Source organism: Lissotriton vulgaris, chromosome 2_1, assembly GCF_964263255.1.
Source record: "Lissotriton vulgaris chromosome 2_1, aLisVul1.2, whole genome shotgun sequence".
Lineage (NCBI taxonomy): Eukaryota > Metazoa > Chordata > Amphibia > Caudata > Salamandridae > Lissotriton > Lissotriton vulgaris.
Window position 1 is genome coordinate 167,345,685 of NC_141687.1, and position 23,300 is coordinate 167,368,984.

The 23,300-nt window shown below is 45.1% G+C and overlaps 1 protein-coding gene across 1 annotated transcript in view; it reads right to left on the reverse strand.

Annotated features, from left to right (window-relative positions):
• Window positions 1–23,300, reverse strand: part of HSF5 (heat shock transcription factor 5) — a 1,034,495-nt gene that overhangs the window by 339,481 nt on the left and 671,714 nt on the right. The gene's annotated exons all lie outside the window — the stretch shown is intronic.

Genomic DNA, 23,300 nt, shown 5'->3' on the forward strand with positions numbered 1-23,300 from the left:
ATCTCCCTACAACCATACCCAGCTAAGGTGATAAAGAAAGCAATCAACCAGCAATTCACCAACTTCCTTGAACTCTTTGACTTTCTCAACCACTCCCAATCCGACTTCCAATGCAACCACAGTAGGGAGACAGCACTCATTGATGCCTGAGTCGAGATCCGAACCCTTGCAGATTGAGGAGAAACCACAGCCCTCATACTGCTGGATATCTGAGCCGCATCAAAAGGCTACATGTAAAAGGCATCTAAGTTCCAGGCTCAGATGAATATGCTCTTTCCTCACAAGGAGAACCCAGCAAATCAGACTCCCTCCCAATGCATTAGAGCCCAAAGACCTGATCATCTCTCAGCCCCACCCTATTCAACATGTACATGAAACCACTCGCTGATTTCATCAGATCTCAGGGCATCTCATACACCATTGATACTCAAAGAACGACACAGGGGCCACATGGAGCCCTCCTGACATTTAAATGCAGCTCCAACAGGAGTACTTGGCTGCGGTTTACTCCGTTCAGCACTAACAATATCAAGATTTTAAATAAACAGGCAAGCATTTACTTAATGGTAATTGTTGGTAAAGAAATGATGCAACAAGGGAGTCCTTCATCGCTTTACCTTAGAAATACCATCTTTTTTATGCAACATGTTGTAGCAAAAGTGTAAAAATATGACAGTCTCTTCATTCAGAAAGTGTATTTCATTAACATGCAGAACCTTTTCACCTTAGTACAACTGATTATATCAGTGTATCTAGAAGTATTAATTTAAAAGTGATAGATTGCAAATATGAATTTAGAAACATTATTTTTTTCCCTCTATACTGACACCAACAAACTACAGAGGCAAATCAGTTGTTATGTGCAGTTTTTGGATTGCTAGGGTTTCTATTATACTTGAACAACATTATAGTTTATTAAATCAAACATAGGAGAAGTTTTGTCCAGCGCAGATCATGAAGCCATGTGTTTCAAGGTCCTTCTGTATGTGATAACGGAGCAAAAATACGGAAAGTGAAATAAAGTTAAGTTAAGTTAAGTTAAAGTGCATTTTTATAGCGCTCGGCTACTCTAAAAGAGTGTCCCGGCGCTTTTCCACAGGCAACTTACAGTGTAAAATCAACATAACAAGTAAAAACAGACCCCGAAAGAGAAGGAAAAAGAAAACCACCTAAGCAGAGAGATTAAAAAGCCACGTCTTCAAATTCTTCCTAAATTGAAGCAGGTTGGGGGTGCTACGCAGTGCCAATGGAAGCGAATTCCACAACTGGGAGGCCTTGAGGCTGAAAGAGCGCCCCCCAGTGCGTGCCTTCCTCACGCGTGGAACCACAGCAGTGAAAAGGGATTCTGAACGCAGTGAGCGAGCCGGGCGATAGAAAACTAATCTTTTTTTCAGATAACCATTTGCCTAGGGTCACGCAATTTGGTAAAGTAGGGAAACAAGGAATAATCCTAGGTTTCTGGTTTCACATTGTTTTATTCAGCCACTAGATGTATATTGTTTTTCTCCCTTAAACCCACCTTACCCCAACCCCTGGTCCGACCGCCACCCCGCTGGCATCAGTGCGGCCCTCGGGCACCCCAGGCACCAAACGTTTTGGCCCCTGGGAACATTTTTGCAAGTACCATGTCCTACACCAATGACACCCAGCTCATCCTCTCGATGTCAGACAAGTACCACATGGCCAGATCCAACTTCACAAAGTGCATGATGTGTGTAGCAGAATGGTAAAAAACAGCAACCTGAAACTCAACTTGGACAAGACAGAAGTGCTGATCTTTGAGAACAAGAACTTCCTCGGGGGCTCCACCCGGTGGCCATCAGAGCTTGGCCAAACACCATCACCTATTAACCATGCACAAAACCTGGGCATCCTAAGAGACCATAAACTCAACATGGCCTTACAGGGGCACACAGTTAGCTCCTTCTGCTTCCACATACTACGCATTCTCAGATAAATCTTCAAATGGATCCCTAAGAACACAAGCCCTAGTCACCAGTAGACTATACTGTTGTAATGCATTCCATGCCTGAACTCCCAACACCTTCTCCTCACCACTTCCAGACTCTCCAGAAGGCCGCAGCCAGACTCATCTTGGACCTCCCAAGGTGCACCAACATCACGCCTCAACTCAGAGAACTCCATTGGCTGGCGATACACAAACATTGCCAATTCAAACTCCTCACACATGCATACAAGGCACTGCACAACATGGGACCAGCCTACTTCAACTGCCGCCTCCACTGCACCATCCCACCAGACACCTATTGTTGTAATCGAATCTAGGCCCCTAGTTTAATTTTCCCGATTCACGCCCTTATAAAGGTACACTTTATCATATCCTTATATAGGCATAGAAATCACTACCCTATTTGGTCTAAGCCACACAGCCCAAATACGGCATGGCTACTTCCACTAGGTTCCGAGAATTAACAACGATTTTTTGGAAAAACCCGCCTTCAGCGGCTAGGAACTTTCCCCTGCTTGAATATTAAGTTCTCCAAGAACTCCTGGGGTTTTCCAAGAATTTAGCCTTTGAGTGATGATATTAAGTCCAAATATGCGTCAAACTCGGCACCTTTAAAGTATGAAGATGCCCAGGTTTGCCCAGTCAAACACACAGTGGTTTGGAGCAGATCGACTATCTACTTGCCCGATGCCCTGCAGCAGCAAGTGCCGAAGGAAGCCGACCCTCCAGCTGACGCACTGAGAGAGACACTGTCTTTTCTCTTGCCGAGAAATCCAGCTCCAGTGTTTCCGGCTTACCCTTGCGGGTATCTGGGAAATCGAGTCCTGAGAGAGAGATACAAGACCTCCTTTATTCTATCACCAAGGTATGGAGCTGATTAGACCTCTTAGAGAATTCTTGGAATAGATTCCTGGCAGAGAACTACTAAACTTAAGCTACTCCTCACTTACTACTTCCCTCGTACTAGACTTAGGTTAGGTACACAGGGGTAGGGTTATTTTAGAAGCACCAGTTGAGTACTTTTAATCATTATTTATTACTGTATGTATTTTATACATTTTATGCACTTTTATGGCTTAGAAACCATGTCATGCTTTTACAGTACTACTTTATAATACTGTTTGTATTATATGCCTTATACTTTAGAACTATTATTGAGATTGTAGAAGTTAATTTCAGATTCTTGAGAAAGAAGACTGTTCAATAAATACTTTTATTGAAAACGACTGTCTCTCTATTTCTCTGCATCTCTGGTGAAACGAAGCATGCACGATTGACTGAGTAAAATAGTTATCCATTGCTTCCGCGACTCTAGAGATACGTTTCTTATCCTGGGGAAACAAAGTTGTCATTGTGAGAAGTTGGCCTGATATATGATGCTCACTAGTTCTAGTGATCACCTTGTATCAGTTCAAACAACCCTTATTGTGATTGGTTGTAAGTCAACCTTATAGACCAGCTATCCTAATGGTAGAATGGACAAAGCAGTCTTAGGCTAAACTCTTTTGACATGTGAAGCCAGATGCTTACCACATATAACCCCTTGAAAACCAAATGAAAGGACACCACACAGGTAGTTATGAAAATAAACAAGATATTTATTAACTAACAAACACCTCTGAACTCTTTATGCGATCAGAGGGCTAAGCACATGACAAGATTCTTAAGAAAAATACGTTAAGTTGCACGAGTTACAATGTTGCCGTAGGGGCGCAACAAACCATATACTAAACAAGTGGTATAAGGAAGCCGATAGAAGGCATGGTGCTGTCCAGAGGCTGTAAGATCACTGACCATGTCATGAGTGATGTAATATGTGACGTCATCAGCAGTGCATTGCAGGCGGGCAAGTTATCGTGAGTCCAACTAACCATAACGTGGGAATTTCAATGGTTTTATGTCAGTAAAATTTCCAGCTAACTATAACTGTTGTGAAACCTATGGTTTTTTCAGTGAATTTAATAGGTTTTTTAAATGCAAATTACTAACTATAACTGGTGTGAAACCTATGGTTTTTTCAGTGAATTTCATAGGTTTTTTAAATGTTAATTCCTTACTATAACTGGTGTGAAACCTTTGGTGTTTTCAGTGAATTTCAAAGGTTTTTTAATAGCAAATTTCTATAGCTATGAAATGTAATATTTTTTTATAATGTATATTTATGTAATACTATTTTTTTATGTATGTTGTTCATGTTTTTTTTTTTTTTGCCCTGGAGTGCTCCCGGTGCGCGTCCCGGTGAGCGCACCGGAAAGTGCAGTCTTGCGGCACGCACCAGGGCGCGTACCCGTGAGCGTCCCGTTAGCGCTTTTGCCGCGAACGAAAACATCATTGTGACGTATCGCGTAGCCGCGTGATACGCACGGCGTAAACTCACCCAGAAGCACTCGAGCGCATACGATCGCGCAACGTAAGCATCCGACGCGCTTACGCGATGCGCCCGGGGGCGCGTAGTGTAAGCGCGTCGGGTCATGTGACCTAAAAATAACACTTTTTATTGGTGCAGGGCAGTTTTGGTTTCCAAATGATGAAAGCCCTGGTCATGTGACCTGAAATTAACACTTTTCATTGGTTCAGGACAGTTTTTCTTCCTAATGATGAAAGCCCCCACCTTTTTTCCTCATTCTCACTTTGTACTTTGAGTGAAGAAGACCTGTTGAAAGACCTCTCTGTACTTTTTTGGACTGAAAAATGGCTTCAGTAGCAGCAGCAGCAGGAGCATCTCAGCCACCACCACCACCACCAACACCAAGAGGACCACCACAACACCACAGTGGTGGAGATGAAGAAGAGGAGGAGGAAGAGGAGGGGAGGAGGACGTTCCTGGCAGAAGATAATACCCCAAATAGGCCAAAGCAGCACATTATATGGGAGTTTTTTCCATCCCAAGTGGCCTCAAAAAAAAAATGCGCCAAAGGTGACTTGCCAAATCTGTGGCACTGAACTTTCAAGGGGGAACCCTAACAAGAAATACTCATTTGGCAATAACACCATGATTCGCCACATGCAGCGCAGGCATCCCAACAACTATGCTGCGGCAGAGGTCCGAGAACTGGCCACAAACCCTCCCCAATCTTCACCCAGCACCTCCAAAAGAAAGCAACCCACTCCATCGGGACCAGAGACAATGGAGATGGTCTCAAACATACAACCCCAGTTTGGGCAATACAAGATCACTTGTATATTTTGTGGTAAGACCATCACCTATGGTGAGCAAAGCATAAAGCTCATCAACCGTGCTGGTGACAACCACAATTGCCCCAAAAAACAATAATTTTTTCCTGATTTTTTTTTTGCTCCAGTTGAGCCGTTTACAATTCCCTGTTTTTTGTTTCTCCCCATAAAAATAACAAAAAAATATAAAATTGTTCATAAAAGCCAAAAAAAGTACAAAATGTTCAAAAAAACATTAAAAAAATATAAAACAAAAAGAAGAAAAAAAACAGTTCTTTGTAGAACTACCTCCAATTTATAAAAAAAAGGCTAAATTTTTTAAAAACTCTGTCGTTCTTTTTCCCCCATGGTACGCTCCCCGGTACGCTCCCCGGTGCGCGTATCGAGCGCTCCCCCTGCGCATATCGGAATTTTTTTTTTTCCCCCGCGGGGCCCTTTTATGGCCCCCACATCAAACCTAAGGGGTCAGGGGGGGTCTACTCTGCCCCTTTTGGTCATTTCCCAACTTTTTTTTTGCCACCTCTTGTGTCTCGATCCTACCGAGACACAAGATGGCGGCTGCTCCGGACTGTTTGGAATGTTGACAGACACCCGAGAGCCAATCAGGTTTCCGCGCGCGAACTCACGTAGCGCGCTGGTTCGCGCCCCGGTGCGCGTACCGGGGCGCGCTTATAGATATATATATATTTTTTAACCTCAATAAAATAAAATACTTTGTGAATGTTTTTAAATGTTTTTAAACCGTCACCTCTTGCATTTACCCTTGCAATGTTCTGTACAGAGTCTGTTTACCGATCCTTGGGCCCCTGGTGTTAACACATGTGCATAACATACAAAGCATGATAGGCTGGGGATTGCTGAGTTGGGAGTCTGTAGGTAGTTATAGTTAGGATTATTTTGAATGGGGAAATCGCAACATTCTATTGGGAAAAACTTTGGCGCCGGTTGACAAAGCTGCCTGAAAATTTCCTCAAAATGGCCTCGTCGAGCTCTGGTCCTTCCCTGAAAGTTTGGGGGGATGCGTCAAGCGGGGGCCGAGATAAAAGGGGGGTCCCAAAACGCGTTTTCCCCATGTTAATTTCCATAGGGCGGTCAACCTCACTTTTAGCCCGAACGGCTGAATGGATTTCCACCAAACTTGGCAAAATTGTAGGGACTGGTAGCCCGATGTGCCTTTGCTATGTCTCAAGACATGTGCTCCAGTGGATTTTGAGTAATTTAGGTTAAAAAAAATATATATATCTATAAGTGCGCCCCGGTACGCGCTCCGGGGAGCGCTCCGGGCGTGACATGCGACTTGCGTGCAGAAAGCTGATTGGTTCTTGGGTGTCTGTAAACATTCGAAACAGTCCTGAGCGGCCGCCATCTTGTGTCTCGGTAGGATCGAGACACAAGAGGTGGCCAAAACAAAGGGGGAATTGACCATAAGGGGGCAGGGTAGACCCCCCTGACCCTCTAGGTTAGATGTGGGGGCTATAAAAGGATCCCACTGGGTAAAAAAAAAAAATAAATAAATTCGATTTGCGCGGGGGGAGCGCCCGGTACGCGCACCGGGGAGCGCACCGGGGAGAAAAGAGAATGGCAGAGTTTAAAAATTTAAGTCATTTTATATAAATGGGAGGTGGTTCTGAAAAGAACTGTTTTTTTTCTTTTTGTTGTTTTATATATTTTTTTTTTTTGGAAAAAAAATTCTTGGAGATTTTCAGAACAATTTTATATTTTTTTTGTAGTTTTTCTGGGGTGAAACAAAAGACAGGGAATTGCAAACAGCTCAACTGGAGCAAAAAAATAGAAAAAAATTAAGGTTGCTTGCTGCAGTGATGGTTGTCTGCAGCTCGATTAAGTAAAGTGATGCTCTGCTCACCATAAGATATATTTTTGTTGCAATATATGCAAACAAATTAAATTTGGAAAACTTGATTTGAACATTAGGGACCATCTCCCTAGCCTCTTCACCGGATGGAGTGGGTTGGTTGGAGGTGCTGGAAGTAGAAGGTTGGGGAGGGTTCAAGGTCAGTTGCCTGACTTCTGCTCTTGAATATATGTTTGGGTGCTTCCTCTGCATGTGCCTTATCATCGTGTGGTTCCCAAACGAATATTTTTTATTTGGGTTCCCTCTTGACAGTTCTTGGTCACAGATGAGGCAAGTGACCTTTGCTGCATTTACTTTCTTGGCACCCCTTGGGATTTTGAAAAACTCCCAAATAAAATGTTCTTTGGGTTTGTATGGGGGAGTGTCCTCATGCAGATATTGCCTCTCCTCCTGCTCCTCTTCGTCCTCCTCTTCTTCATGACCACCAATGTGGTCTTGTGGTGGTCGTTGTGGTGGTGGTGGAGGTCCAGATGCACCTGCAGCTGCTACTACTGAAGCCTTTTCTCACAGAATACAGGTCTTCTTCACTCAAACAACAAAGTGAAAATGAGGAAAAAAGGTGGGGTCTTTCATCATTTGGAAAACAAAACTGTTGTGAACCAATCAAAAGTGTTATTTTCAGGTCACATGACCCGACACGCTTACGCTACGTGCCCCGGGGCGTGTCCCGGGGCGCGTCGCGTAAACGCGTTGAATGCTTCCGGGTGCGTTTACGTTGTGCGTATGACGCAGACGCGGCTACGCGATACGTCACGATCATGTTTTCGTTCGCAACATTGGCGCTAACAGGACGCTTCCCGGTTCACGCACCGGGGCGCTTCAAACAAGTACGCTCTCCGGGGCACTCACCGGGGCGTGCACCGGGAGCGCTTCAAGGCAACAAATTTATTTTTAAAAAAATAACATTTTTTAAAAAAAAAAGGGAAAAATTGTAGGGACTGGTAGCCCGATGGGCCTTTGCTATACTCAAGTGGTTTTTACGAAAATTAACTTTCAAATAAATATATATTGTGCTACATTGGGCTATATATATGTTAGCGCCCAAATGTAGCCCAAATGTAGCCCAATGTAGCCCAAAGATGGCCACCAGAGACAAAAAAAACAAATGTAGCCCAAATATCAGCCATATGTAGCGCAACTATAGCCCAATGATAGAATGTACCAGAGTGTTCTAAAGAACCACTAGAGCGTTAACAGTCTTACTCATAAAGTGAGACTTATAGTTAGGAATTAGCATTTAAAAAACCTATGAAATTCACTGAATAAACCATAGGTTTCACACCAGTTATAGTTAGGAATTAGCATTTAAAAAAACCTATTAAATTCACTGAAAAAACCATAGGTTTCACACCAGTTATAGTTACCTGGAAATTTTACTGACATAAAACCATTGAAATTCCACGTTATAGTTAGTTGGACTCACTATAACTTGCGCGTGCAATGCACTGCTGATGACGTCACATATTACATCACTCATGACATGGTCAGTGACATCACTCATGACATCACTGATGACTACATCCTTGTGACAGAGTGACAGACCTCCTTTCAGTGTAATGTAACCCTTGAAACACATATTCAAAAATAGAAACTAACCTTTACAAAAAAGTGGAGATACCTGTAGGAAGGTAGATACCTGACTATGGTTACCCCCGACTTTTTGCCTGGTGTTTTGCTGGTTTTCCGACTTAGTTGACCTGGGGCCCTGCCAATCACGACCCCAGGCCTACTGCTCTCTCTCTAAAATGGATTCCATGTACCTTAGGTACATTTCCAATTGGGACTGGGCCACCTTGTCAGACCCTGTAACTCAGGGCATCGGTGTACCAAGGGCCTACCAGGGGCGGAAGCATGTATTATGCCACCCCTGGATGGCCATCTAAATCTGACACAACTGGCTGCACAACAGCTGGGGCAACGTGGCGTACTCGCCCGTTGCTGTAGGTATAGTATCCCTATATCTAACCCTCAAATGGACACCCGAGTTCCTATCAGTCACTCCTATGGCAGGCCTTGACAATCCTGAAGTCAGAGTGCGTGGAATCGTGTGAATTGAGCTCTGGCACGAGCCGAGCCCGGTTGCAGCACCAGGGCTGTTGTGATTCTAATAAATACACTGTTTATTTTCATAACACTTGTGTGGTGTCCTTTCACTTGGTGTTCAAGGGGTATGTGATGGTATAACAGCTGGCTTAACACGCCCTGTAGCGTTTAGCCCGAAGACTGCTCGTATCCACGCTACTAGGATAGCTGGTCTAAGGTTGACTTACAACCAATCACCATAAGGGTCGTTTGGACCGATGCATAGTGGTCGCTAGAATAGTGAACACTGCATATCGGGCCAACTTCTCACAATACATATACAAGTTACAACAACCAATTCAGTAATTCCACCATTTATATACACATCCACTCATTCACCAACAGTTCTATATAGTCATTTATACATATACTCACTTATCATATGTAGTGAGACACCTTTACATCCGTTAACACAACGACAGTCTTCCAAAAGTTACTCACACACATACTCACACATGCAAATAAACAATTGAACATCCATTTATTTGCATATACAGCTATACACACACTAGCACATTACTTCTAAGGAAACTTACACATACTTACTCTCTTAAACAAACACTTATAGAAACACATACTTTTTTTATCAGGAACTCTTTCAATCTCTCACTCTCATATATACTCACTTATATACATCAATACTCACATATACTAGATCAAAACATATGTAGTTACTCATAAAGACACTAGTGAGACAGTCATTCACTCACTAACACACACATATACACACTCTTCCACCCATACAGTCCTGCACATATGCTGTCTTCAAAACACATACAAACAGTGAGTTAGTCATTGATGCATCTATGTGCTAAGTAACACTCCCACCAAACCATACAGACACTCATACTGATACTAAAAAAACATCTAATAACACATATACACACACATGTAGCTACTCACCAACCCATGCAGCCACTTATACATAAAGTGAAACACTGATATAAACATTTAAATATTTAAACAATACTCGCTAATATATGTATTCACTAAGATACACTTAATAAGCCAGTTAACCAATCATTTTTTTTTTTAAAACATCCATTAAGACACTTATTTAAACATTTATTCTTCCATCGACCTTTACATATACATATATAAAACATATTTATTTTTAAAAAGACACACATTCACTGGATGGTGTCATCAGTGATGTCATGAGTGATGTCACTGACCATGTCATGAGTGATGTAATATGTGACGTCATTAGCAGTGCATTACACGCGCAAGTTATAGTGAGTCCAACTAACTGGAGGACCATCTACTTCAGTGGCAGCAGCAAATATTCCTGGTCAAAAACTCCCTTCTGAGGTGCAGAATACTGCAACGTATATGGTTTCAGAGATGTCAAGAAGAATAAGTTGCTTACCTTTGGTAACAATGTATCTGGTAGAGACAGTTTAGTTGTAGATTCTTTACCTTAGAATTTCCCCCAGGCATCAGACTTGATCCAGAGATTTTTCTTAGCAGTACCCCTGCGTGTCGGTTGACTCTGCGTCCGTCTTTGGCAACGTGGTCGCCGGGATGACGTCGCAGCAATAACTTAGACGCCACCCCTGCGCACTGATGTCAGATCTGACACGCCAGAAACGCAGAGCCATGAAAGACACTGACCACTGGTGCGCCACAACTAGGGCCCTGTACGGGAGTCCCTATCCATAGAAGTCAGTTCGTAGAGCGGAGGGAAGAGTGGAGTGGTAAGGAATCTACAATTAACCTATGTCTCTTACAGATACATCGTTACCGAAGGCAAGTAACTTGTTCATGTGAAAGAGACAGTTATTTGTAGATTCCTCACCTTAGAATATATACCCCAGCAACCAAGTTCAGACTAAAATGTCCTGGAGGACCGAACGGGCAAAACAGCCGTCCCTCTGAACTTGACTGTCCAGGCAGTAATGTCTGGTGAACATGTGCAGAGATGCCCACGTTGCCGCCTGGCAGATATCAAGGACTGGGACTCTATTTGCCAATGCAGTGGTTGCTGCCATAGCCCTAGTGGAATAAGCACGTAGCTCCACTGGAAGATCCTTCTTCGCTAAAGCGTAGCAGATCTTCATGCAAAGGACGTTTTTGAACAGCCCGGCCTTTCTTGGCACCCACATATCCAATAAAGAGTTGATCATCCACCCAGAAATCTTTAGAATAACAGCGGTCCAGACGATGGAGTCTCTCCTTCTTTGAAGGGTGTGAAGGTGGGTAAAAGGCTGGCAAGGTGACAGATTGTCCTATATGAAATGGTGTTATCCCTTTAGGAAAGAAAGAAGGACTCATTGGAAACACCACTTTGTCCGGATGCACAGAGAAGAAAGGGGGCTTTGAAGACAAAGCTTGCACCTCACTCACCCTGTGAGCAGAGGTGGTGGACACAAGGAAGGCAGTTTTCAGACTAAGGAGAGTAAGAGGACAGTTATAAAGAGGCTAAAAGGAAGCGCTCATAAGATATGTTAGAACAAGATTCAAGTTCCACTGGGGCATTATGAAAGGAGATTGAGGAAAGAGATGAGCAATTCCCTTAAAGAATCTATTTACGATAGGAGGCTTGAATAAGGATGGCTGATCTGGCAGCCGAAGAAAAGCAGAGATAGAAGCAAGATAACCTTTAAGAGTGCCCAGAGCAGAACCCTACTGGACCAAAGAAAGTATGTACAAAAGGACCTCTGAAAGAGGCGCAGAAAGGAGATCCACAGCATTTGCTGTGCACCATGCCACAAACCTGTTTCATCTAAAAGTGTATACCAATTTAGTGGAGGGATGCCTGAATGCCAAGATGACTTAGGGGGAAGGTCAAAGCTGTCAACTGTCGCCGCTCAATCTCCACGCAAGGAGGTGGAGAATGGACAGGCTTGGGTGAAGAACAGTCCCCTGCTGCTGTGACAGAAGATCCTCCCGAAGGGGCAGTCTGATCAGAGGATCGATGGCCATGCTCAGGCTCTTCGTGCCCAGTTCGGAGCCACAAGAATAACCTGGGCCCAGTCACTCTTGATTTTTTTGAGCACTCGGGGCAGAAGTGGTACAGGCGGAAAGGCGAACAGGAGACCGCAGTTCCACTCGCGCCGAAAAGCGTTGTCGAACAAGTGACGCCTTGGAAACTCCAAAGCACAATAATACTGACATTACGTGTTCGCTTTCCCCACCGCTGAAAGAGACCTTGATCCACCTCCTAATGGATTGTGATTGACCATGCATTGGCAGCTGAGTTTGTCCACCCTGTCATTCAGTGAACCCGCCAGGTGTTGAACCACAAGGGTTCCAAAGTCAAACCAGACTGTGTAAGAACCACTCCCGCCACGTAGCCAAGGTTGTCACAGAATAAACATATACATGGGCTAATAAACCCGTGAAATAGCTCAATAAGTAGCAACTCAAACAGGAAATACTCACCTTGTTGGTCCATTTAAAAAAAAGAAGAGGTCCAACTGGTACTCCTAGACAGAGTGAGGGACCAAATTGATATACAGAGAAGGCTCGTAATGAACTGCAATGGAATATTAATATTTCCTTGCCCGGAGGAAGACCTTTTGGGTCGAAACGTGTTGGCTATGGTCATTTTTTTTTTTTTAAAACAGCTTTTATTGGTAGCATGACAAAAATATAGCGCGTAATGCTCTGAACACCAGAGACAATTACTAGGGCAATGATCAATAGCACATCATGCAAACATTTTCTTAGGCGATACGTCAGGGCTATGGTCATTTTTAAGAAGAGTTTTTTCAATAAAGAAACAGAGAAACAAGAACCTGCTGAGTTGATGTGCCTCTCTTCATTTTGGTGTCAGCTAACTCAGAGGTCACTAGAAACTTTCTCGAATTCACAAGAAGGGATTCGTTTCTGACAACCGCATAAACATGAAAACTTTGTTTCCCAAGAATAAGAAATGTATCTCTAGAGTTGCAGAAACAATAGATAAGTATTTCACTCAGTCAATCGTGAATGCTTCGTTTCTACAGAGGTACAGAGAAATAGAGAGACAGGCATTTTCAATAAAAGGATTTATTGAACAGTCTTCTTTCTCAGGCAAAAGAAATGAACTGCTACAATCGTAATGCACACTGCAAAGTATAATGCGTACAGCAAGAACAATATTATAAAATAATACTGCAAGAGCATTGTATGGTTTCTAAGCCATATAAAAATACATACATAAATAACAATGACTAAAAATACTCAACTGGTGTTTCTAAAATACGCCTGCCCCAATGTACCTAACCTAAGTCTAGTACGAGGGAAGAAGTAAGTATTGTGTAGCCTAGGTTTAGTTTTCTTTGCCAAGAATCTATCCAAGATTTCTGTTAGGTTCTAATCAGCTCCATACCTTAATTTAGAATGAAGGAGGTCTGGTATCTCTGTCTCGGGGCTCGATTTCCCAACACCCCGCAAGGGGAGCTTGGAAACACTGGAGCTGGATTCTTAGCGAGAGAAAGAACTGCTTCTCGAACAGTGTGTCTGCTGGAGGGTCGGTTTCCTTCGGCACTTGCTGTAGCGAGCTGCGTCGGGCAAGTAGATAGTCGAACTCCTCCGAACCGCCATGTCTTGCTAGAGCAAGGAAAGGCATATTTATACCTTGAAGGTGTCTAGTTTGACGTACAGTCGGGCATGATAACGTAAGGAAAGAATCCCCAGGGAATAGTAGTTCTTTGAAAAGTACACGATTTCTTGGACAAATCAATATTCAAGCAAGGGGAAGGTCCTTTACTGCTTAAGCCGATTTTCCTAGAAAACGTTGTGACGTTTGGTACGGGTGGAAGTAGTCATGCCTGTATTTGGTCTGCATGGGCTATGTCTAAATAAGGGAATGATTTATATGCCTATATTAGGACAATGTGAATTGTACATATATAAGGCCTATATAAGGGCATGAATCTGGAAAATTCACTTGGAGCCTAAAATGCCACACAACAGTTTCTTTGCACCCACATATATTGAAGAAAAAAAATATTACATTTTTAGACATTGAGATAGGTGCATTTGCAAGTACTCTATACCCCATGTTTTGTGTCTTTTGCAGTGTAGTGACGTGCTGAATGATTCTTTGACCTGTGCTGCGCAGCTTGAGTTATAACTGAGTCTGGTTTTGGTTATTCCACCAGACATACTGGAGCATCATCAAGGGCTTTATACTTCTTGTCAAGCCTGGGAAGTAAGGTAGACACAGGGGCTGGTGTTTTCATGATTTTAATACCTTCCTCCAATATGAAATCAATTAAAGGCATTGGCCTTACTGACTTTCTTGACTGGTCTTGAAAATCATAAAGAAATCAGTCAGACAGTTTGGATAGCGTAGGAAGCTGGAATCTACCCTCTCCATCAGGAAGTGAAAACCACCTATGTCTTCCAGTGGTGCGTGCATCGACTTAGGAGCTGGGGAGAAGGTGTGGGAATTAGTTAAAACTCCCCTTCGTTGGTCGCTGAATGAGTGTCTCAAAGTTCTCCCTCCACCGTATCATCATCAGAAGAAGATAGATCCAGTCTCTGTGGCATGGTCATATTTGAAGTCGGCGTCATTCGAGGCGTAGGGGGAGGCAAAGGAAGTGGAGATGCCGTAGGTAGAAGTGCAGGAGGAGGTAGAACTGCTCCTGTAAATGAAGGAAAGCATGTGTGATAGTCCCTCAACATTGCCTGTAGATCTTGCCCTAAAGCTAAATGAAGCTGAAGGATAAGTTACTTACCTGTAATCCTAGTTCTCTTCCAGGGGTATCCTATTCAAAGTCATAAGCACATGAATATTCCCACCCATGCGCGGGGACCCCGGAAAAACATATACACATATATGTAAAAACATATATGAAGATATATATATATAGACTTTCATAAACCAAGAGCTGAGTAATACTATACGAACTCTCTTTGCACATATACACAAACCAAAGAAAAAAGCATGAAAATAATAAAGCACATTTGAAAATGATTTATTACACAGTAGAAAACATATTCCTGCAAAGAGGAATGAAAGCATTTCCAGCTCACAGGCTGCATTATAGAAAACTTAGGGCCCTATTACAATGTCGGGACCGACAGCCAGAGGTGCGGCGTTCCCACTGTGGCCATTAGGAAGCCACCGCCACCGTGTCAGAGGTATCCCCCATTCACAACATTGTGGCAGGCAGTGCTCACAGCACCGCTCGCCACAATGCTGTGAATGCACATTGTGCATTGGCATGCACAAGGTGACAGGCACCGCGCGGTGCCTGCCACCATGTCCATGCCAATGTAGGGGGGTACCATAGGTACCCCCAAGTGTACCCCTACCCCCCCCCCCCCCACCCAGGGGGCCTGCAACGGGCCCTGTAAGGTAGAAACTGCATGTCTTTCTGCCATGGAAAGGCACGTCTCCCCATTTATCCTAATATGGATGGAGTTGTGTTGCAGACCCTGCCACCATATTGGAGCGCTGTCTAATCAGCGGAAAACCGGCGGACAGTCTTTTTGCCGGTCGCGGTCCACCCCGCCTTCCTAATATGGCGGGGGAAATTTTAGGCGGGCGGTGGGAAATGGCGATCCGCCCACTATAATAATGACCCCCCTTAGTGTACAAAAGATGAAAAGCTAACCCATAGAACTACACAGAAAAAAACTGGCACTGTGACTTTTAGGCAGCCATGACCCCTAGCTTCCCATCATGCCTCAGGAGTGACAGTTAGGTCAGTTGTTCTTTGTGGAGACCCGAAGGCCAGGACACAAAAAGATGACATTTACCTTGACCATTTGCCCGGCGAACGGGAGGGATGCTTATGACTTTGATGAGGATACCCCTGGAAGAGAACTAGGATTACAGGTAAGTAACTTATCCTTCTCTTCCAGGGGATCCTCATCAATAGTCATAAGCACTTGAATAGAGTAGCAAGCACATCCCCTCTTCCTGCGGGCAAACGATAAACATAAAAAATCAAGCAGACATTGATAAAAATATCATACCTCCAATCAAACTAGCATTGGAAAAGATTCCTCAAAGGGGGTTTCAAAGGGGGTTTGGCCTACTTGGGTATCTGCTCTGGAGTCAGAATCAAGACAGTAGTGTCTAGTAAATGTGTGTACCAACTTCCAAGTTGCTGCCTTGCAAATCTCGGCCATTGGTACATTATGTAAGAAGGCTATTGTAGCCACTTTTCCCCTAGTGGAGTGAGCTTTAGCGAAAACCAAAAGAGGCTTTTATTGCTCATTGATAAGCCAGTTTAATACAGGACACTATCCACCTTGAAATGGATCATTTGGAGGCTGGAAAACCTGTCCTAACAGCACCATAGTTTATAAACAATCGGTCAGACTTTCCAATGGAAATGTGAAGAGACCTCTCTGCTGGTGTAGCTGGATTAAGGAAAAAGAGGGAAGAGAAATTGTCTGGTTGACATGGAAGTCAGACACCACTTTTGAAAGGAAGGAAGGATGAGTCCTCAAAACCACCCTATTGTGATGGAAGACCGTATACGGTTCCTTAGAGCAGAGCAGAGTGCCTGGATTTCACTCACTCTACATGCTGACGTAATAGCCTCTATAAAAGCTAGTTTCCATGTTAGGTGCTGTAAAGTGGCCGCATGAATGGGTTCGAAAGGAGGACTCATTAATTTGGACAAGACTAGATTCAACTCCCAAGGTGGAGAAGGAGTTCGGACAGAGGGAAAAACCGTCTTCCACCCCTACAGGAAATCCTTGACCACCTGAAGTTGAAAGAAAAAAGGTTGGTTAGGTGACTTTCTGCAGGCTGTAATGGCTGCCAAATGAACTTTTATAGAGGTGTACTTCAAACCTGATTTGGCTAATAAAAGAGGATATGGCAAGATTACCTCCTCTTGCTCTCTAATAGGATTATAACCATTACGCATACACCACACCTAAAATCTCTTCTGTTTAAAAAAGTAAGAACTTCTTGTGGACGGTCTCTTTGACTCCCTCAAAATGTTCATACAGTCCTGAGGGAGATTCAAATGTTCGCATTGCAGGACCATGCAGCCAAACTCAGTGAGGGAAGGCTGAGGTGCAGAATCTTCCCACCCATTTTGGACAGAAGGTCCGGTCTGCACGGAAGCTTCCTGTGCGGTCAGATCGAGAGCTGCAATAGGTCCAAATGCCACCATTGGCGAGGCGAGTCCGGTGATATCAGGATCATCTTCATCCTGGATCAGATGAGACTGGTCACCACCTTCGGGATGAGGGGAAGGGGCGGAAAGGTGTTTCCAAACATCCAGGACTAGTCTATCAAAAGAGCATTCCCTCTCGTTCCTAGCCGGTAAAATCTGGCATTTTCTGTTTAGATCATCTGCAAAGAGGTCGATGGATGGACGACCCCATTGATGAAAGATGTCTGACACCACCTCGTCGTTGGGCACCCAGTCTTCTTGTTCTTCGAAGTTTTGACTGAGAGCGTCTGCCTGCACGTTCTGGTCTCCTGGCAGATGCACAGCTGTGATCAAGAGATTCCTGGCCAGGAGCCAGTGTCAAATCTCTTGGGATTCCAGTGACAGTGGGTGAGAACGTGTTCCACCTTGTTTTTTTAACCCCTTGGCCGCGGCACGAATTCCGCCGCGGTGCTGAGGGTAGTGGGGTGAGCGGTTCGCTTCCACGCTCCTGACGGCGTGGTTCCGTCACGGCCCCGCCCGCTCACTAATTCGCCCGCACAGGCAGGGAATCAGTGCTGCGCGGGCGGAGCATCCTGCTCATGACGGAACCACGCTGTCATGAGCACACGGCGCCCGTGGCTCATGACGGCGTGGTTCTGTCATGGGCAGGCAAGGGGTTAAGTAATACATGGTGGTTGTATTGTCTGTTTGTATCAGTAATGGCTCGGACTGAATCGATGGATGGAATGCTTTGAGAGCTAGATGAACTGCCCGCAGTTCTCACATGTTTATATGATAGGTTTGCTCTATGCTCGACCATCTGCCCTGAGTCTGTAGGCGACCCAAGTGCGCCCCCCATTCCTGAAGAGATGCATCCGTGATCAGGGATTGTTTTGGAAGAGGACGATGGAAAGGGACGCCAACTAGGAGAATTTTTGGCTGAGTTCACCAGACAATGGATGTTTTCGCTTAGTGAGAAAGGAGAATCCGATCATCCCAATGACCTGGGGATTGGTCCCATTTGTCTTCTAGATCTTACGGTAGCGGTCTCATTCTCAATCGGGAGTCGGGATGAGAAAGATGCAAGACCCCAGCAGAGATGCCACTTGTCGTACTAATGGCTGATGATCTTGAAGGATTAGTTACTTACCTGTAATCCTAGTTCTCATCCAGGGGTATACTCATCAAAGTCATAAGCTATGAATAATCCCCGCCCATGTGCGGGATCCCGGAGCATATAGAAAATACATATAAATATATATGTATAAATATGTGAAACATATAATTGCAGCCTAAAAAACATTTTCTAACTGGCAAAAAATGCCGCAAAATTACATAAATTAGTATACATACAGTAGTACCCTTCCAAACCCTAAGGAAGAAAGAGCAGAAAACATTTTGTATACAACAATGCTTTATTGCCATAGGAAAACCTGTAATTGCAGGCATTTGCCAGTAGGCTGCAGTAGAGTATAAAGCAAACAGAGAAAACTGACACCTTGCCTCTAAGGCATTAGAGTAGGGGTACCGTGCCTTTAAGACCTGAAGGCAACCCCCTTCTCCCATGGTGCACCACAGGTGACAGTTGGGTCAGTTCTTTTTGGAGGTGAATAACACCTGAGGAGATCCATAATAAAACATCTCATAACTTAGTAACTTTGCTCGACCCCTGGATGAGAACTAGGATTACAGGTAAGTAACTAATCCTTCTCATCCAGGGGATACTCATCAATAGTCATAATCTATAAATAGATTAGCAAGCTCATACCCAAAGTCTCGCGGACGAGCAAGAAGTGTAAAAAAACTTCACAGAAACGCTAAGACATATATTGACAATACATCTTAAGCAAACAAGTTCCTTAAAGAGGCCTGCCCTACTCTGGCATCGGCTTGAGTATCTGAGTCCAGGCAATAATGGCGGGTAAAGGTATGGACAGACCGCCAAGTTGCCGCTTTACAAATTTCAGAGATAGGAACATTACGAAGGAGAGCTGTAGTGGAAGCTTTCCCTCTGGTAGAATGTGCATGTGGTCTACCCTGCAAGGTTTTGTTGGCTAGTTGATAAGCGAAAGCTATACAGGAGACAATCCAGCGAGAAGTTGACCGTTTGGAAGCTGACAGACCAGTATTAGTACTACCATAGTTAACAAAAAGCCGGTCAGACTTTCTCAGAGGCAGGGTTTTTGACAAGTAAAACTTCAGGACCCTCCGGAGATCAAGGGAGTGTAATGACCTCTCCGGGGGAGTGGAAGGATTAGGAAAAAAGGTAGGTAAGGTAATAGACTGGTTGATATGAAAGTCTGAAACCACCTTTGGCAGGAAACTTGGGTGTGTTCTTAAAACAACCCGATTGGCATGAAAAACTGTGTAAGGTTCCTTGCAACACAAGGCCTGGATTTCGCTGACCCTACGGGCAGAGGTAATCGCCACTAAAAAAGCAGCTTTCCAGGTCAAGTGCTGCAAAGAGGCCTTATGGATGGGCTCGAAAGGAGCACTCATCAGCTTAGTCAGTGCAATATTCAATTCCCAGGGAGGAGAGGGAGACCTCACCGGTGGGAAGACTTTTTTCAGGCCTTCTAGAAAATCCTTAACTACAGGCATAAGGAAGAAAGATGTCTGATTGGGAGACTTCCTATATGCTGTGATGGCAGCTAAATGAACCCTGATGGAGGGGTATTTCAAGCCTGATCTTGCTAAATGTAAAAGGTATAGAAGAATCACCTGCTCTTGGCTATGTATCGGGCCAAGAGAATGTTCACGACACCATATGAAAAACCTCTTCCACTTGAAAGCGTAAGATTTCCTAGTGGAGGGTCGCTTTGATTCTTTAAGAATAGTCATGCAGTCTGCTGGAAGGTCTAGATGTCCATACTGGATGACCTCAGGAGCCATGCCGTCAAGCGAAGGGAAGGAAGGTTGGGGTGCAACACCCTCCCCTGGTCTTTGGTCAGCAAGTCTGGACGGCATGGTAGGCGCCGGTGAGGAACTTCCGACATCTGAAGGAGATCGGGGTACCACCACTGGCGTGGCCACTCTGGTGCTATCAGGATCATTCTGGTGTTGGTCCTGTAGAACTTCTGGATCACTGCCGGGATCAGAGGCAGGGGGGGAAAGGCGTAGAGTAACGTTTGAGACCAGCTGATCAAAAGGCCATTCCCCAGTGATCCCTGTTGGGGGAACCTGGATGCGAAGACGGGGCATTTTGCGTTGTCCGCGTCTGCGAACAGGTCTACGTCTGGTACGCCCCAACACCGAAAAACTTCTTGAGCCACTTCCTCGTTGAGCACCCAATCGTGCGCTTCGACGAAGATTCTGCTGAGGCAGTCTGCTTGGACGTTTTGAATGCCTGGTAGATGAACTGCCACGACGGACAGGCCTCTTGCCAGGAGCCAGTGCCAGATGGCTTGTGCTTCCAGAGACAAGACTCTTGACCTTGTGCCTCCCTGCTTCTTCAGATAGAACATCGTTGTTGTTCCGTCTGAATCTGGAGGTGTTTGGTGCGCAGGGCAGGATAAAGAGACTTGAGAGAAAGATGGACTGCTCGCAGCTCCAGGAAGTTTATATGGTAGCCTTGCTCTACCTCGGACCAAAGTCCTTGAACTTGGAGTTGGTCCATGTGAGCACCCCAGCCTTGGAGGGAGGCATCCGTGACAATTGACTGAGACGGAGGAGGGCGATGAAACGGGACTCCTCGTAGAAGATTGGATCGTTTCAACCACCATCTGATCGAGTCCCTGGCTCCTTGAGGAAGCATAACTCGGTCTTCCCACTGATCCGATCTTTGAGACCACTGATCCTCGAGGGCTTGTTGCAGAGGTCTCATGTGAAGGCGAGCATTGGGCACAATGTAAATGCATGATGCCATCGATCCCAGCAGAGAGGACACTTGTCTGGCTGTTGGGGCCCGATTGTCCAGAAGAAGGCGAGCCTTCAGAAGCATAGATGACAACCTCTCTTCCGAAGGACACACGCTTGCCTGACGTGAGTCCAGAGAAGCACCCAGGTAGTGGATCCGCTGGGAGGGGTTGAGAACTGATTTCTTCAGATTGACGTGAAGACCCAACGACTTCATCAGTTTGAGGCAGAACGAGAGATGGTTCTGAAGCAGAGACGGAGTGGAGCTCTTCAACAACCAATCGTCTAGATATGGATAGACGAAGATCTTTCTTTTGCGGAGAAAAGCAGCCACCACCACCCTGCATTTTGAGAATGTCCGAGGTGCAGATTTCAGGCCAAACGGCAGTACTCGATATTGGTAGTGACGACGTCCGATCTGAAATCTTAGAAACTTCCTATGTTTGATGGACACTGGTATGTGGAAGTAGGCGTCCTGCAAGTCGATGGCACACATCCAGTCCCCCTGATGTAGGTGTGGGAAGATCTGGTGCAGGGCCAGCATACGGAACTTTTCTTTTCGTATGAACTTGTTTAACCTTCGAAGGTCTAGGATGGGTCTGTATTCTTTGACAGATCCTCGTTTTTGAACCAGGAAATATCGAGAGTACACTCCTTGATTTCTGTGAATCAAGGGAACCTCTTCTATGGCCATTTTCTCTAGAAGGACGGAGACTTCGTCTTGTAGCAATTGAGTCTTGTAACGTGGAAGATGTTGCAACTGGGGAAACAGCTGAGGAGGAGGGGATTTGAACCTCAGCAAGTAACCATGCTGCACAATACTCAGCACCCATCTGTCTTTTGTAATGGATTGCGACTCTGTCAGATGATGAGAAACACTCCCTCCCACCGGAGTGGTGAACGGACTTGGAGGAAGCAATGGCTCAGGGCTTAGGAGGTTGCTTTGAGTGGAACTGCTGTCTGGTATTGCCACCTCTTCCTCTGCCAGGACGACGCTGCTGGAACTGCGACTTCTGTTGCGACTGGGTCTGCCACTGAGGGGTTTGAACCCTCTGTTGGAAGGCCTTGCGGTCACCTTGGCGAAAGCGTTTCTTGAACTCCTTGCGCTTTTCTAATCCCACAGCTTTGACGGTGTCCATTTCAGGTTTCATTTTGGACATTTCGTCGTCCGCGTGTGGACCAAACAGGGTTTTCCCATTGAAGGGCAAATTCAGAATCTTCTTCTGGGCATCTGGTTTGAGCCCTGTTAGGCGGAGCCAGGCTGACCGACGGGAACAAATGCCACTTGAGTAGCCATGAGCTGCAAGATCTGAGGCATCAACTGCGGCGCTAATAACTTGATTGGCTACCAGGCCTCCCTCCTGCAAAGTCTCAATGAAATCTTGGCGATCTTCCTTGGGGAGCTTGTCTGTAAAACGAGTCATGGAGTCCCAAAGAGATCTGTCGTACCTTTCAAGTAAGGCAGAGGCACTCGCCACCTTCATAAAGGAAGAAGAGGTGTTGCATATCTTCCTTCCAAAAGAGTCCATAAGCTTGCTATCTTTTTCAGGTGGTACTGAGGAAGACGTAGAGCCTGCATGGGACTTCATGGCAGCCGCCACAATGATAGAATCCGCAGGAGGATCCGATCGAAGGAACAAGGGATCCTCTGCCGGGGCCTTATACTTTTTGGCTATTCGAGATGGAACAGATCCCACCACTGCTGGTGTGAGGAATGTAGCCATAGCTGGTTCTAGGAGGCCAGGGACCAGGGGAAGTAGAGGCCTGGGCGCTGTACGATGTCGGAGGGTGTCAAAGATCACGGAAGTGGGAACCACTGGAGTGGTCAGCGTGATATTAAGCTTTGTTGCTCCTCTGACTAATACATCTGAGAAAGTAGTGAGGTCATCAATCGGAGACACTCGGGAAGGTGGCGTAGAGGAATAGGTCGGAGAATAATCTCGGTAAGAAGACCTAGTTGATGACGACCTTGTGGAAGACCTTGTGCGTCGCCTTCTATGGGACCTGTCACGATTCCTGTTGTGACTGTCCCTAGATCTAGACCGATGTCTTGATGGAGACCTTGGTCTTGGCCTGAGTGGAGATTTGGATCTTGGTCTTGGCCTGACTGGAGATTTTGATCTTGGTCTTGGCCTGACTGGAGATTTCGATCTTGGTCTTGGCCTGACTGGAGATTTTGATCTTGGTCTTGGCCTGACTGGGGATTTAGATCTGGCAGGAGTCTTTGACCGCACTGGAGAACGTGATCTGACTCGTGATCTTGGTCTGGGTGACCTCCTGGGGCTCCGAGGAG